Below are 13611 nucleotides of genomic sequence, written 5' to 3'. Positions count from 1 at the left end.
ATCCAGTCTGAATGGTTGCATTGTTTTCTTTGTTCTGTAGCACCCATGTATAAAGTAAGACAGCAGATGGTGGAAGTGATTCAAGGCTGAGGCTTGGCAGGGTGTAATCATCAAAATGATAAGGGGACTGGGGACTCATTAGAAGAAAGCAGAATAAAGTTGAATTGCTTCATCAAGGGATCAAGATGTGGAAAAGAGAAGAGGGTGGGTAGTTCAAAGGAGATGGCCTTGGAGAGAACTGAGAAGTCAAGAGATTGGCTGCGTGAGTGAATTTTGTAATTCCTGAACATGGAAGTGGCACATTTATGGGTGGTGACAAGATCCAGGGTATGACCATCTTTGTGTGTGGCTGAGGTAGAGTGAAGGAGGGGCTCATGGGAAGGCTGAGGAGCTGAATGTCAGTAGGTATGTTGAAGTCCCCTCATACGTAGGCAGGAGCTGGGGAGGAGAGAAATATTAACCAGGTACTGAACTCAAGGAAGAAGTAGGGGAAGGGTGACCTGAAGGTCTGTACACAAAAGCTACCAGGATTTTGATTGAGTGGTAGAGACTAGTCACATGAACTTCAAAGGAGGAGAGGTTGCTGAGTGATGGAAGGTAGAGGGAGAACTTGGAAGTGACCATGGGGAGCAAGAAATGTTCTAACTAGCCTCTCCACCACTAGTAATGAGTGAAGGTACAGCCAGTACTGGAAAGGGTGGCCTGAGAGGCTGTGTCATGGGCAGGGGGAGCAGGGAGTGAAAGAGGGAGAAGCTGGGTTTCAATAATAGTTAATAGATGGAAAGAGCAGGAGAGGAAAAGATTTAGGATGAAGGGAAATTTGCTGTGGAACAGGCATCCCAGAGGGCACAGTGATCATAAAACTACTTAAAAAATAGAATCGGGCACAACTGAATTCAACAAACCTGAGAACATATATTACTTGGGAAAGAACTCCCTATTTGAAAAGAACTACTGGGAAAATAGGAAAGGAGATTGGTAGAAATTAGGTTTAAGTCAACATAGTATAAGTTCTAAATGAATATGCAACCTGAATATTAAATCTCTCTCCCTCTCTCCCTCCCTCCCTCCCTCCCTCTCTCTCTCTCTCTCTCACACACACACACACACACACACACACACACACACACACACACACATAGATGAAAATCACATTAGATGTCTTTCATAACTATCACTAAAGGGAGAGTTGTTTGTGGTGGGTTTTTAAAGAGACCATTTCATATATAATATTTTTTCAATTACATGTAAAAATGTTTAACATTCCTTTTTTTTAAAATTTTGAGTTCCAAATTCCCTCCCTCTTTCCCTCACATACAGGGACTAATTCTTCAACAAACAAGATATAGCGCTTAGCAACAAAAAGATAAACTAGATCATTTCAGTTATATGAAATTGAAAAGAAAGTGTGCAAACAGAATAAATGAACCTTGGATAAGAAGAAAGGTGGTTGATTGAAGAAAATACCTTTTTTTAAAATCTCATAGAGTCTGATATTTATAAGATATACGAGAAACTAAGGGGGGGTGAGGATGGGAAGGGAACAAACATTTATTAAGTGCCTACTATGTGCCAGGCACTTTACAAATATTTCACTTGATCTAAACTAACAGAAATACATGCAATTAGTGGCATTCCTCCATGGATAAGTGGTCAAAAGACACGAACAAAGAATCTCAAAAGAACAGCAAGCCATTAACGATCATACAGGAAAGTGGCTCAGAATCATGGCTATTCAGAGGAATTCAAATCAGAACAACTCTGAGGTTTCACCGCCCACCTACTAAATTGGCAAAGATGACGAAAGATGAGAATAGTTCATATTGGAAGGGCTGTAGGAAGAGGGGCACACTGCCCATGAATTGGGTCAACCATTCACGCTCAAAAGCCATTTGGAATCACAGCTAAGGAAATCATAGAAGCCGCTGGTTCCAGGAGCCAAGATGGTGGAGTGGTCAGACCTTGAAGAGCCCAGAGAATATCTCCCCAGGAACAACCCTGGAAGAGTGAGAGCAGCAGAAAGAGTAAACAGTCTCTGAGCCCATGAGGCTAAGAAAATCACTAAGGAGGGTCCCTCTTGCTGCGACTGAAGGGGAGCAGTGCAGGACCAGAGCTGTCCCAGACAGCCCCACCTCAGCAAATCGGGAAAAGATCCTGAGCCCCGGGGGGGTGAAGCCCACAACTGCCAACACCAGGACCCCAGGCATGCCTCAGCACCCCAGAGGAATCGGGAAGACACTAGCGCAGACAGGATCACCAACCACTGAGTTTGCCTATGCTGTAGCTCAGCAGAGGAGACTTCCTGTGACCAGACCACCCCTCCCCCACACTTAACAAGCTAGCTCCAGGGTAACTGGGGAAACCCCAAAAGACCTCACCTGACCTCTGCTTTCCAACACCAGCCAGTTCAGCACCAGGTAAGCTGCACCATTTTAGCTTCTAGATGAAAGAACCAGAGGTCACAACACACAAAGCTTCAAGTTTTAGGCACAAGAACTGTGGGACAGAGCCCCTTGTACCCTAGATGCAGAGGTCTACTTTAAAAGCCAGGAAAAGGGTGATTATCATGAGTAAGAAGCAAAGCAGAAAAGAAAAGACCATAGAATCTTTCTATAGGGACAAGAACCAAAACACAAATACCAAAGAGGTCAGCATTGAGACTGTACTCCCATCTGAAACTTCAGAAGGGAATATGAACTGGTCTGAAGCACAAAGAGCATTCTAGGAAGAGCTCAGAAAGGATTTTAAAAGCCAAATTACAAGAAAAGCTGACCAATGATTTTTGAAAATATGAAAAAAGAAATCACAGAAGAATTTAAAAGGAAAATTGGACAAATGGAAAAGGAAGTATGAAACCTAACTGGAGAAAATAACTCCTTAAAAAGAAAATCATAGACACCTCCATGCCCTTTGTCTGACATTTCTACAGGTTTCACGTTGACAAAGGTTGTAGCTTATATTATCAAATTTGCACATCAAATGAGATGATACAGGGAAAGTGCCACAGAAATTTCTCCCAGTTGGGATTATTGCGATGATGATGACCACTATTTCACTGAATTTTCACATAAAGCCTGTAAGGTAGGTGGTATGATTGTCCATATTTTTGAGATTATGAAACTCCTCCAAGTCCATGCAGCTAGTAAGCAGCTGAGGCAGGGGAACAGCAGCAGCAGCAGCATTTCCACAGTGCTTAAACCCTCTGAACTTACTTCTTTCTCCTAACAACCCTCCCATAAGGAGCTGCATTACCCAGATGACAAAACCTGGCTGAGAAAGGTCAAGGGCTTTGCTTAGGGGTCACCTATCTCGCCTTGAAGGCAGGGGATGGGGGGCAGGATTCACACCTGGTCCTCCTGACTGACACCCTGTGCCTGCTGTGACATTCGCCTCTCACGGATTTCTGCGCAAGGAGGTCCAGGAGGAAAAGAAAGGGTCCCTGTGAACCCAACATTCTGACCACTTTGGGGGTAACAAAGCCCTGGGACAAACAAGGAGGCCGTGGCTTTGGCTTGTGCTTTCTACTGGAGGAGGCCTTGGGGGAGGAGGACAGGGGAACGTGACAGGGGATTTCTCCACCTCAGCGGACAGGAGTGGGGCACTGAGTGAGCATTGGGGAGAGCGAGCCAAGGCTCTTCCAGGCACAGCCCCCATGGGGCAGGCAGGCAGGTGGGCAGGACAGAGGCCCAGCCCCCCTGGTCTGCAGCACTGCCTCACCTGCACAGAGGCCTCGAACCCACAGCTGTTTGCTCGCCCCCGTGAATCGGCCGATGGGAGTCCTGCTAGGATAAATCTCAGCCTGACCTCCGACTAAGAGTAGGGGGACCCAGGCTCCTGAGCAGCCCCCCTTCCTCCCTCCCCCTGCAGCAGCCTCCCTTCCTCCATTCCTTGCAGCTAGGGCTCTAGCAGCCCTGAATTACAACTTGACAAGAAGATTAACACAGAGAGGGCAGTTTTAATTAACTTAATATCACATTCAATTTTCCAATGGGCCCTAGGGCCCCAGACAGAGACAGCTCCCCGCAGACAGATTCCTGCCCCCAACCAGAGCAAACACAGCTCAACGGGATGGGGGAGGAAGGCGCATGAAGGAGTTTCCCAACTCCCAACCTTCCTCCTCCTCAATCCCCAGGAAACCTGCTGCTCCCTAGGTCACATCTTCCCCTGAACCCCAGTGGGAAGGAGGGAGCAGGGGGAAGGGGAGTGAGCACTTAGTGAGACTGCAGGCGCAGCCCCGGATCAGCTCCCCAGTACCAAGGGCTAACAAAAGAAACAGTAATGCTCTGGGTCCCAGGACTGGAGTTAAGATCCCAGATCTGACACTTACTACCTGGTGACCTTGGGTAAGTCACCCCCCCTCACAGTTTCCTTTTCTAGAAAATGAAGGAAGGGAACTATAAAATCTTCAAAGTCCCTCCAATGCTGAAGGCAGCAGGTTCAGACAATACATGGGATCCAATGAGACCTTAATTCTAAAGCGCTCAACACATAGCAAGGGCTATCAAAATATTCTCATTATCATTCCATGGCATCTGCCTCCCAGGCCTTCTCTTCCCCTCATGGGGAGGTGCTGGGTGGAGCCCCCGCTCCTTGCTCCAGATTCTCCTCCACCCCGTGGAAAGTAAAGTAACCTGCCTCTGGGGTGGCCACTCTGTTAATCTGATCCAGGGCCAGTCGGAAGGTATTATCCGCTTAATGCTGTATTCTAAGGACATTCATTGCTGCCAAGTGTTAAGTATGAAGAGCTTGTAGCGACGGTGAGTGCTCACAGTTTTGGAGGGCCCATGATGGCTACCCATGTCCTCACAGAGAGGAAGGACCTGGGGTGCAGAATCCCACACACATTTTTGGTTATAGCTGATGTAGGGACTGGATTTTTCTTGAGGAGGCATATTTGTTGCCAGGTTTCTTTTTTCAGTGAGGGAAAAGGTAGGAGGGAGAAGGAAATGAGGGATGAAGCGAGAGGAAAACAGAAGAAAGGTCAAAAGGGACCCAGGACAAGCAGGCCAACTTTGAAAAAAAAAAAAAAAAGCTGGCTACCCTTGGGAGCTTTGGGGCTTCCTGAACAAGTTTCTTGTCCGCTCTACTTTGTAGATGGAAATGTTTGTTAAGTTCACATGGTTATTTTTTTAATTAATCCAACAACTGTTAGATCATTGGATTTGCATTTCAAATTTTTAAAAATGTATTTGGAATCAAACTCCAAATCCTAAACTCTTTTCAACATGCTGGAAATCACATGACACCCAGAAATGGGGGGACTCTAGCATTATTATACCCATTTTATAGAAGAGGAAGAAGGAACTAAGGATGAGATCGATTAAATGCTTGGCCCAGAGTCATAAGGTAATAAGAGGTAGGGCCAAAACTTTAAGACAGTGGTGCATCTCCAAAGCCCAATCACTGTCCATTCCACCCCAGCAGTGTCTCCTCAATGGGGATACTCCTTCCACCAGAACAGATCCCAAGTCAAGCACTCCTATCTACTCTATGTCCTCTTAGAAATTCCCCCCCCCCCCGCCATATACACACCCCTCCTCATCTCCTCACCCCAGGACATCTACCCTTTATGCTGGACACTTTCCTAATCATAATCACTAAGTATTGATTAAGCCCCTACTATGTGCCAGACACTGTACTCAGCACTTCCTCTAAGTCTCTTAATGTGTCATGACTTTCAGGATCTTTACACCATTTTTGTCATCTGAGCCATCCAGTGATCCCTAGCAACATATAATCCTTGACAGCCAATTAGCCCTCCATTGTCATCTGCCATTTGATTCTTTGGGGGACCACCCTGATTCACAGTTGGAGAGCCTCCCTGGAGAAAGGGGGTACCAGAAAGATGGGAGAAGCTTGGATTATAGAAGACACAGTGGCCCAAGGCCAGATGCCAGCCAGCCAGTTCTCTTCTCTCTCTTCTCTTTGGGGTTCAGTCTATCTGCCATGTTTTGATCAAATCTAGATACCGATGGACCGACTCCTTGGTATGCCCATCCACGTGATGCCATAACCTGGTCACCAGGCAGCCTTCAGCCCCTTAGGCTTTGTGGCTTCTGTTATGGGACTCAATGCAATGGGCCTGCCATCCACAAGCAGGAACATCTAGAGAGCCTTCCAATTGCTAAGGAATCCCTCCTCTCTTTGGACACCTTGGTCAGGCCCAGCCACTCTTCCCAATCTCAACTTCTTAACTGGTTGATCCATTTCTTCATTGAGTACAGCAATCCCTTGGTTATCAAATACCAAATGTGGCTATGATGAAGACTACAACATTGGCTGATATCCTTAGAGCTCTTCAAGATTTGAAAAATGCTTTCCATGCATTATCTCCTCGGACAGTCACAACAACCCTGTGAGGGAGATACTGTGGGTGGCATCTGCATCCCCATTTTATAGATGAGGAAACTGCGGCTCATCAAGGCTGTCCAGTGCTCACCACAGTCAGGACTGGCCAACTCTCTTCTTTTTTTTTTATAATTAAATTTATTTATTTAACTTTTAACATTCATTTTCACAAAATTTTGGGTTACAAATTTTCTCCCCTTTATCCCCTCCCCCCCCAAACACCAAGCATTCTAATTGCCCCTATGACCAATCTGCTCTCTCTTCTATCATCCCTCTCTGCCCTTGTCTCCATCTTCTCTTTTGTCCTGTAGGGCCAGATAGCTTTCTATACCCCTTTACCTGTATTTCTTATTTCCTAGTGGCAAGAACATTACAGTTGATCCTAACACTTTGAGTTCCAACTTCTTTACCTCCCTCCCTCTCCACCCCTTCCCTTTGGAAGGCAAGCAATTCAATATAGGCCAAATCTGTGTAGTTTTGCAAATGACTTCCATAATAGTTGTGTTGTATAAGACTAACTATATTTCCCTCCATCCTATTCTGTCTCCCATTACTTCTATTCTCTTTTGATCCTATCCCTCCCCATGAGTGTCGACCTCGAATTGCACTCTCCTCCCCATGCCCTCCCTTCTATCATCCCCCCCACCCTGCTTGTCCCCTTATCCCCCACTTTCCTGTATTGTGAGATAGGTTTTCCTACCAAAATGAGTGTGCATTTTATTCTTTCCTTTAGTGGAATGTGATGAGAGTAGACTTCATGTTTTTCTCTCACCTCCCCTCTTTATCCCTCCACTAATAAGTCTTTTGCTTGCCTCTTTTCTGAGAGATAATTTGTCCCATTCCATTTCTCCCTTTCTCCTCCCAATATATTTCTCTCTCACTGCTTGATTTCATTTTTTTTTAAGATATGATCCCATCCTCTTCAATTCACTCTGTGTGCGTGTGTGCATGTGTGTGTGTGTAATCCCACCCAGTACCCAGATACTGAAATGTGTCAAGAGTTACAAATATTGTCTTTCCATGTAGGAATGTAAACAGTTCAACTTTAGTAAGTCCCTTATGACTTCTCTTTGCTGTTCACCTTTTCATGGTTCTCTTCATTCTTGTGTTTGAAAGTCAAATTTTCTTTTCAGCTCTGGTCTTTTCATCAAGAATGCTTCAAAATCCTCTATTTCATTGAAAGACCATTTTTTCCCCTGAAGTATTATACTCAGTTTTGCTGGGTAGGTGATTCTTGGTTTTAGTCCTAGTTCCTTTGACTTCTGGAATATCCTATTCCATGCCCTTCGATCCCTTAATGTAGAGGCTGCTAGATCTTGTGTTATCCTGATTGTATTTCCACAATACTTGAATTGTTTCTTTCTAGCTGCTTGCAATATTTTCTCCTTGACCTGGGAACTCTGGAATTTGGCCACAATGTTCCTAGGAGTTTCTCTTTTTGGATCTCTTTCAGGCGGTGTTCTGTGGATTCCTTGAATACTTATTTTGCCCTCTGGTTCTAGAATCTCAGGGCAGTTTTCCTTGATAATTTCATAAAAGATGATGTCTAGGCTCTTCTTTTGATCATGGCATTCAGGTAGTCCCATAATTTTTAAATTGTCTCTCCTGGATCTATTTTCCAGGTCAGTTGTTTTTCCAATGAGATATTTCACATTATCTTCCATTTTTCCATTCTTTTGGTTTTGTATTGTGATATCTTGCTTTCTCACAAAGTCATTAGCCTCCATCTGTGCCATTCTAATTTTGAAAGAACTATTTTCTTCAGTGAGCTTTTGAATCTCCTTTTCCATTTGGCTAATTCTGCTTTTGAAAGCATTCTTCTCCTCTTTGGCTTTTTGAACCTCTTTTGCCAATTGAGTTAGGCTAGTTTTCAAGGTGTTATTTTCGTCAACATTTTTTTGGGTCTCCTTTAGCAGGGAGCTGATCTGCTGTTCATGCTTTGACTTCAAGTCTCTCATTTCTCTTCCCAGCTTTTCCTCTACCTCTCTAACTTGATTTTCAAAATTCTTTTTGAGCTCTTCCATGGCCTGAGCCCATTGGGTGGGCTGGGACACAGAAGCCTTGATTTCTGTGTCTTTGCCTGATGGTAAGCATTGTTCTTCCTCATCAGAAAGGAAGGGAGGAAATGCCTGTTCACCAAGAAAGTAACCTTCTATAGTCTTATTTCTTTTCCCTTTTCTGGGCATTTTCCCAGCCAGTGACTTGACCTCTGAATATTCTCCTCACACCCACCTCGCCTCCTGATCCTCCCAGCCAGCGTTTGGGGTCTGAGATTCAAATGCTGCTTCCAGCCTTAGGGCTTTTGGTGGGGGTAGGGCTGCTATTCAGTATGAGATTAAGTTCAGGTGCTGAGGTTGGGGCAGGGCCACCTCTCAGGCTCAGTTCCCTCAGGGGGTTTATGCACAGACCTTCCACAATGGATTCAGGCTCCCGCCCACTTGGGGAGCCCCTGTCTGCAGCCGCCTCTCAGCTTCTACCTCCCGCGGGGGCCTGAATTATGGGGGCACCCCACTCCCCTTTCGACCTGCCAAACAGACTCTCTCACTGACCCCCGTCACCTGTGGGTGGAGGGACTTGTGTGGCCACTGGAGATCCCGTCCCTGAATCCTGCTCGGATCTGTTTCTCTCAGTGCCGCAGCCGCGGCCGCAGCAGGTCTGGGCTGGGCTGGGCTCCGAGTCTGCAGCTCAAGGGACCTTTTGCGAGAGGTTTGCAGGTCCCTCTGTGGGTGGAGGGACCAGCGTGGCTGCTGGAGATCCCATCCCTGAAGCCCGCTCAGATCTTTTCCTCTTGGTGCCGCGGCCGCGGCAGGGCTGCACTCAGCTCCCAGTCCCAGCGCCCAGTCCGCAGCGTGAAGGACCCCCCGCGAGAGGTTTGAAGGTCTCTCCAGAACAGAAATCTCCCTCGCTCCAATGTTCCGTGGCCTCTGGGTGCAGAATTCGCTGTGAGTTACTTCCCTGTAGCCGTTCTATGGGTTGTGGGTTCGGAGCTATGTGTATGTGCGTCTTGCTACTCCGCCATCTTGGCTCTGCCCCAGCCAACTCTCTTCTTGAAGAATGTCTTCATGACATACAAGCAAGATGCCTGAGAATAATGGACAAACTGAACTCAACATCTGTCATTTTTTTTCAGTGACCCTGCCCCCATTGACAGAGGCCGCTGGGATCAGCGGTTGGATTTGGCCACATGCTCCAGCTCATCCTTCTTCTTGATGGCGTAGGAGTTTGAAGAGCCCTTGGCGGCATCGATGAGCTCATCAGCAATGGTCTTGGTGTCGTGGAAGGCCACCTCTCTGGATGGTGCAGAGGAGCTAGACGATCTGGTTGACCTGCTGGAGAGGGGACATGTCCACTGCCTGGCACCTCACAGTCCCTGCCCTATCCAATCCAATTCTGGTGAAGTCCTCACAGGGATCATGAGAACCTGCAGTGGGTTCTCACCATGAGCAGGTGGATGATCTGGAAGGTGTCGTTAATGATGCACACAGTCATGAGCATGACACCACTGTTTCAGCTGTGCATCATCCTGAAGTTGGTGAGGTGATCCAGGATGGGGCACCAGGCCTTGCGGCATCCCATGCTGAAGGACAGGTCCTTGACATACTTCTCCTTCATGGCAATGTAATCCTGCAGGGAGATGTCATTGCTCTGCACATCGTCTGCTCTCCACTTGCCTAACAGCTTGATGTTGGGGATCTTGGTCCCAGCCGGTGCCACTGTCTCCCACTTAGTCATGTTGATGGGTCCTCAGTTGGCTCTAGGGGAGGGAGGAAGTCTCTGTACACCGGGGTCGGGGGCTCAGAATCACTGCTGCTTTGGTTCCACGCCTCAATCAGGTGCCGGAACAGAAAAGAGGCCTACCTGTCATTTCTTAATCCTGAACTGTTTTCTCTATCTTGACCTCAAATGCTGCTTTGAGCCCCTTGTCTATGTGATCCTTTGAGTCTCTGGAGTCTGGACTCAAGGATGTTCTGAGCCCTGACCCCCGTTGCTATGCAGTACCCCCTTTCTGTTGGCCTCCCAGGAGTCCTGAATCTCAGAATTTGAAGGCCTCTCTGAGGCTGTCTAAGCTGCTGCTTGTCCTTCATTCTGAAGAGGACTATGACATCAGGGAGGTGATGCCATAACTTGAAGTGAATTGGATTTTAAGCAAGGGAGGGCTGTGCAACGTCACCAGCCTCACTCTCTTCTGGAGCCATCTGGGGCCAGTGGCCAGATACAGGTCAGGACAATGGGAGATGGCCCCAGATGGGAGACCTTGGCCTTTTTAAGCTAAGGTCTTTCCAGGTCTCAGTTTAACTAAGACAACGCCCATTCAATGATTAAGGCTAGGTAAGAAATGAGGCAAAAAATAGTCACTTTTACCTAGTTAAAAAAAAAATCAAACTGGGAGGGGAAACTCTCAGGATTTCTGACCAAAAGAGAAGCAGTTGCTATGTGCATTCACCCTGAGTCATCAGGGCCCAAAGGATGCAGGGAGGGCTTGGGCTGGGAACGATTGTTAGCCAACCAACAAGAGCCAGAGTGATTTGGGGTTAAGGTGTGGTCCTTAAGAAAGAAATTTATGGACTGGAGTCCACAAATTCCAAGATATCTGAATAGGAATCCCCACGTCTCCCGACAAATGACCCTCTAGTCTTTGAATGAAGCCCGTCAGTGAGGAGAAGGAAGCTGCCATTTCCTGTGGCAGCCCAAGGCTAACTACCAGTTAAGGAGTTTGTGCTGCCAGCTGCCTCTTCTCAGCTTTCCCCCACCGCTATGCCTGCTTCTGCCATATGACATCTTTTCACATACTTGAAGCCGGTTATATCCATTCTTCTGAGGCCTTCTCTTCTTCATATAAACATCCCTGGTTTCTTTAAGACAGCCTCAAATGGCAGGAGCCAGGCCTCTCTCCAAGTGTGCTCTGGGCCTCTTCTCTAGCCTGGCTTCTGGGGGGAGGGGAATGGCAGCTCCTAAGCCCCTGCTCTATCCTCAGGCCAGGTGAGGAAAACCTCTGTCCCACTAGTTCAGTGGAAACGAGGTTGGAATTTTTAAAAGGAACTTTCATCAGGAAACTCTGGCAAAGGCAAACAAACAGAGCAGCCCAGAACCAGATGAGTTTATAGAGTCGGGGGGAGAAGGGAGGCTCTTATCCCAGAGTGACTCCGGCTGGGCCCCTGCTTGGCTGACTGGTCCAGCTCTCAGGACCTCTCCATAGCATGGTCAGGACTCAATGGGATGCCATGGGCCAGGGCTGGGAATGAGGTGAGGAGCCTTGGGCCCCGGCTCTTGCCAGCTACTTCTTGGTCTCACCTCCAGGTGTGCTACCCCTCACAGAGTTTCTCCCTTCCTGCCTGCTCCACTGACCAAGGAAGGCCATCCCTCATCTGGTCCCAAGGCTTCAGACCAGTCAGTACCAACCTCATCCATCCTTGGGGCCTTCACCCCTTCCTTGGAGCCATTAGCAGTTGCAGTCTTTGACCAACGTAAGATCTTCTATACCCACATCTCTGGACTGACATGATATGGCCCACAGATTTGGAGCTGAAAAGGAAGGCCCTTGGAAGTCATCCAGTCAAAATTCCTTATTTTACAAAGAAGGAAACTGAGGCTCAAATAAATCTCAATACGGAAAATGCTAGAGTTGAGAGGGAAAGCTGCACCTCAGAATGTCTCAGAATGTGAGGCTGAACGAGATCTTTTGCAGCCCCTTCATTTTACAAAGGAGAAAACTGAGGAAATCTAGAGAGGAAAAGCCCAATGAGTGAATAAGCTTTTGGACTTTGCCATCCGTGCCTGTACTTGTGACTCAATACCACAACAGATTCTCCAGGCCACAAAGGAATCAGTCTTGGATTGTATGGGCTGTGCCTGGAGTTTTTCCCCATCACGGCTGAAAGGAACCGGGCAGATCCCTGGCACCCCAAGGCATAGGGTGACTGTAGCTCCCTTCACCCAGCACTGCTGACCAGCCCTCAAGAGCTCCCTCCTCTACATCCTCCCCCAGTTGGCCTTTTCCATAGCAGAGCCCCTCCTCCTGCCTTGGCCTAGTCTTAGTCACTCTCCCTACCCTTCCACTCCAGTGTGGCCTTCTCTGTGGCCTCTCCCCTCCGAGTTTCTCAGGCCACTGCTTAGGTCTCCTTCTCCTCCTCCGCCCAAGCTGTGGCCAAGGCCGGGTGGTCTCTAATTGCTTCCTGTCGTCAGGCTGTTCTGTTTGTTTGCTCTGAGGCTGCTTCCCCACACCCAGGCACACCGGAGGCGCTGACCGGCAGTGAGGGACTCTGGGGGCCTGGCTCAGGCCTGATGCTCAGATGTTTGGCCAGCCCTACCACCTGGACTCGAGGATGGCCCTCCAGGACAACAGTATTCAGCCCCCTTCCCTGCCCCCAGAGGCCACACAAAAACACAACAGACTCCTTCTTTCTGGAGCCTCAGAACTAGGCCCTAAGGGCACTACTAGCCAGAGAGGTACTAAGTCTCTCCCAGTTCAGGCAGCGGGCCAAACAGCAATCAGACAAAGAGATGAAAAAGCATCAAAATGGCAACCAGAGTTTCTTGGCTGTGTAGGAAGGGGTGGCAGTCACTGGGGATCTCTAAAGCAAGAAGGCAGAAGAAGTAAGGGGAAGGAGGAAGGGATGTGGAGGCCAGTGGCAAGATGTGGAAGGCCCCTCCACTAGACACTTAGAGAATACTTTCAGAGGCCTTCTCTTCTTCATGTACGGGATGGAAGGGATCTGGAAGGGATCTTGGAAAGCACCTAATCCAACCCTTCATTTTCTAGAGGAGGCAACTGAGGTCCAGAGACGTACCTTGCCCAAAGTCACGGGGGAAGGGAAGGGGGACTCACATTTACTTACTTACACACATACTTACTATGTGCCAGGAACCTTATTAAATACTTTGGATAAAGATGATCTCATTTGGTCTTCACAGCAACTCTGAGAGGTAGGAGCTATTATTCGCCCCACTTTACAGATGAGGAAACTGAGGCAGGGTCATATAACTTTTAGGTGTCTGAGGTAGGATCTGAACCCAGGGCTTCCTGACTCCAGGCCCAGTGCTCTGGGCACTCCCTCACTGCCTCCCTCTCTCACGCAAAAAAAACAAAGTCAAGTGCAAGTCATGTCATTATTTCTCTGATGGCATGGTCTTCTTCGGCAATGAAGGATGAACACACACACACATCCTCTGAGTGCAGACCTGTTAGCTCTGAATTTCCAGATGGTCAGTGTCACATTCTGCTCATTTGGTGCTTCCGGAGCACTTGGGATCTGTCTTCTTCCC

The 13611-nt window shown here is 47.8% G+C and overlaps 1 pseudogene; it reads right to left on the bottom strand.

Moving 5' to 3' along the window:
• Positions 1-9511: 9511 nt before the first annotated feature.
• LOC140515912 (small ribosomal subunit protein uS7-like) lies at positions 9512-10101 on the bottom strand (annotated as a pseudogene).
• Between the last annotated feature and the right edge of the window lie 3510 nt (positions 10102-13611).

The sequence above is a fragment of the Notamacropus eugenii genome, chromosome X (genome assembly GCF_028372415.1).
Source record: "Notamacropus eugenii isolate mMacEug1 chromosome X, mMacEug1.pri_v2, whole genome shotgun sequence".
In the NCBI taxonomy this organism is placed as follows: domain Eukaryota; kingdom Metazoa; phylum Chordata; class Mammalia; order Diprotodontia; family Macropodidae; genus Notamacropus; species Notamacropus eugenii.
The sequence above is the reverse complement of the archived record's forward strand: the minus strand, read 5'-3'. Positions and strand labels throughout refer to the sequence as shown.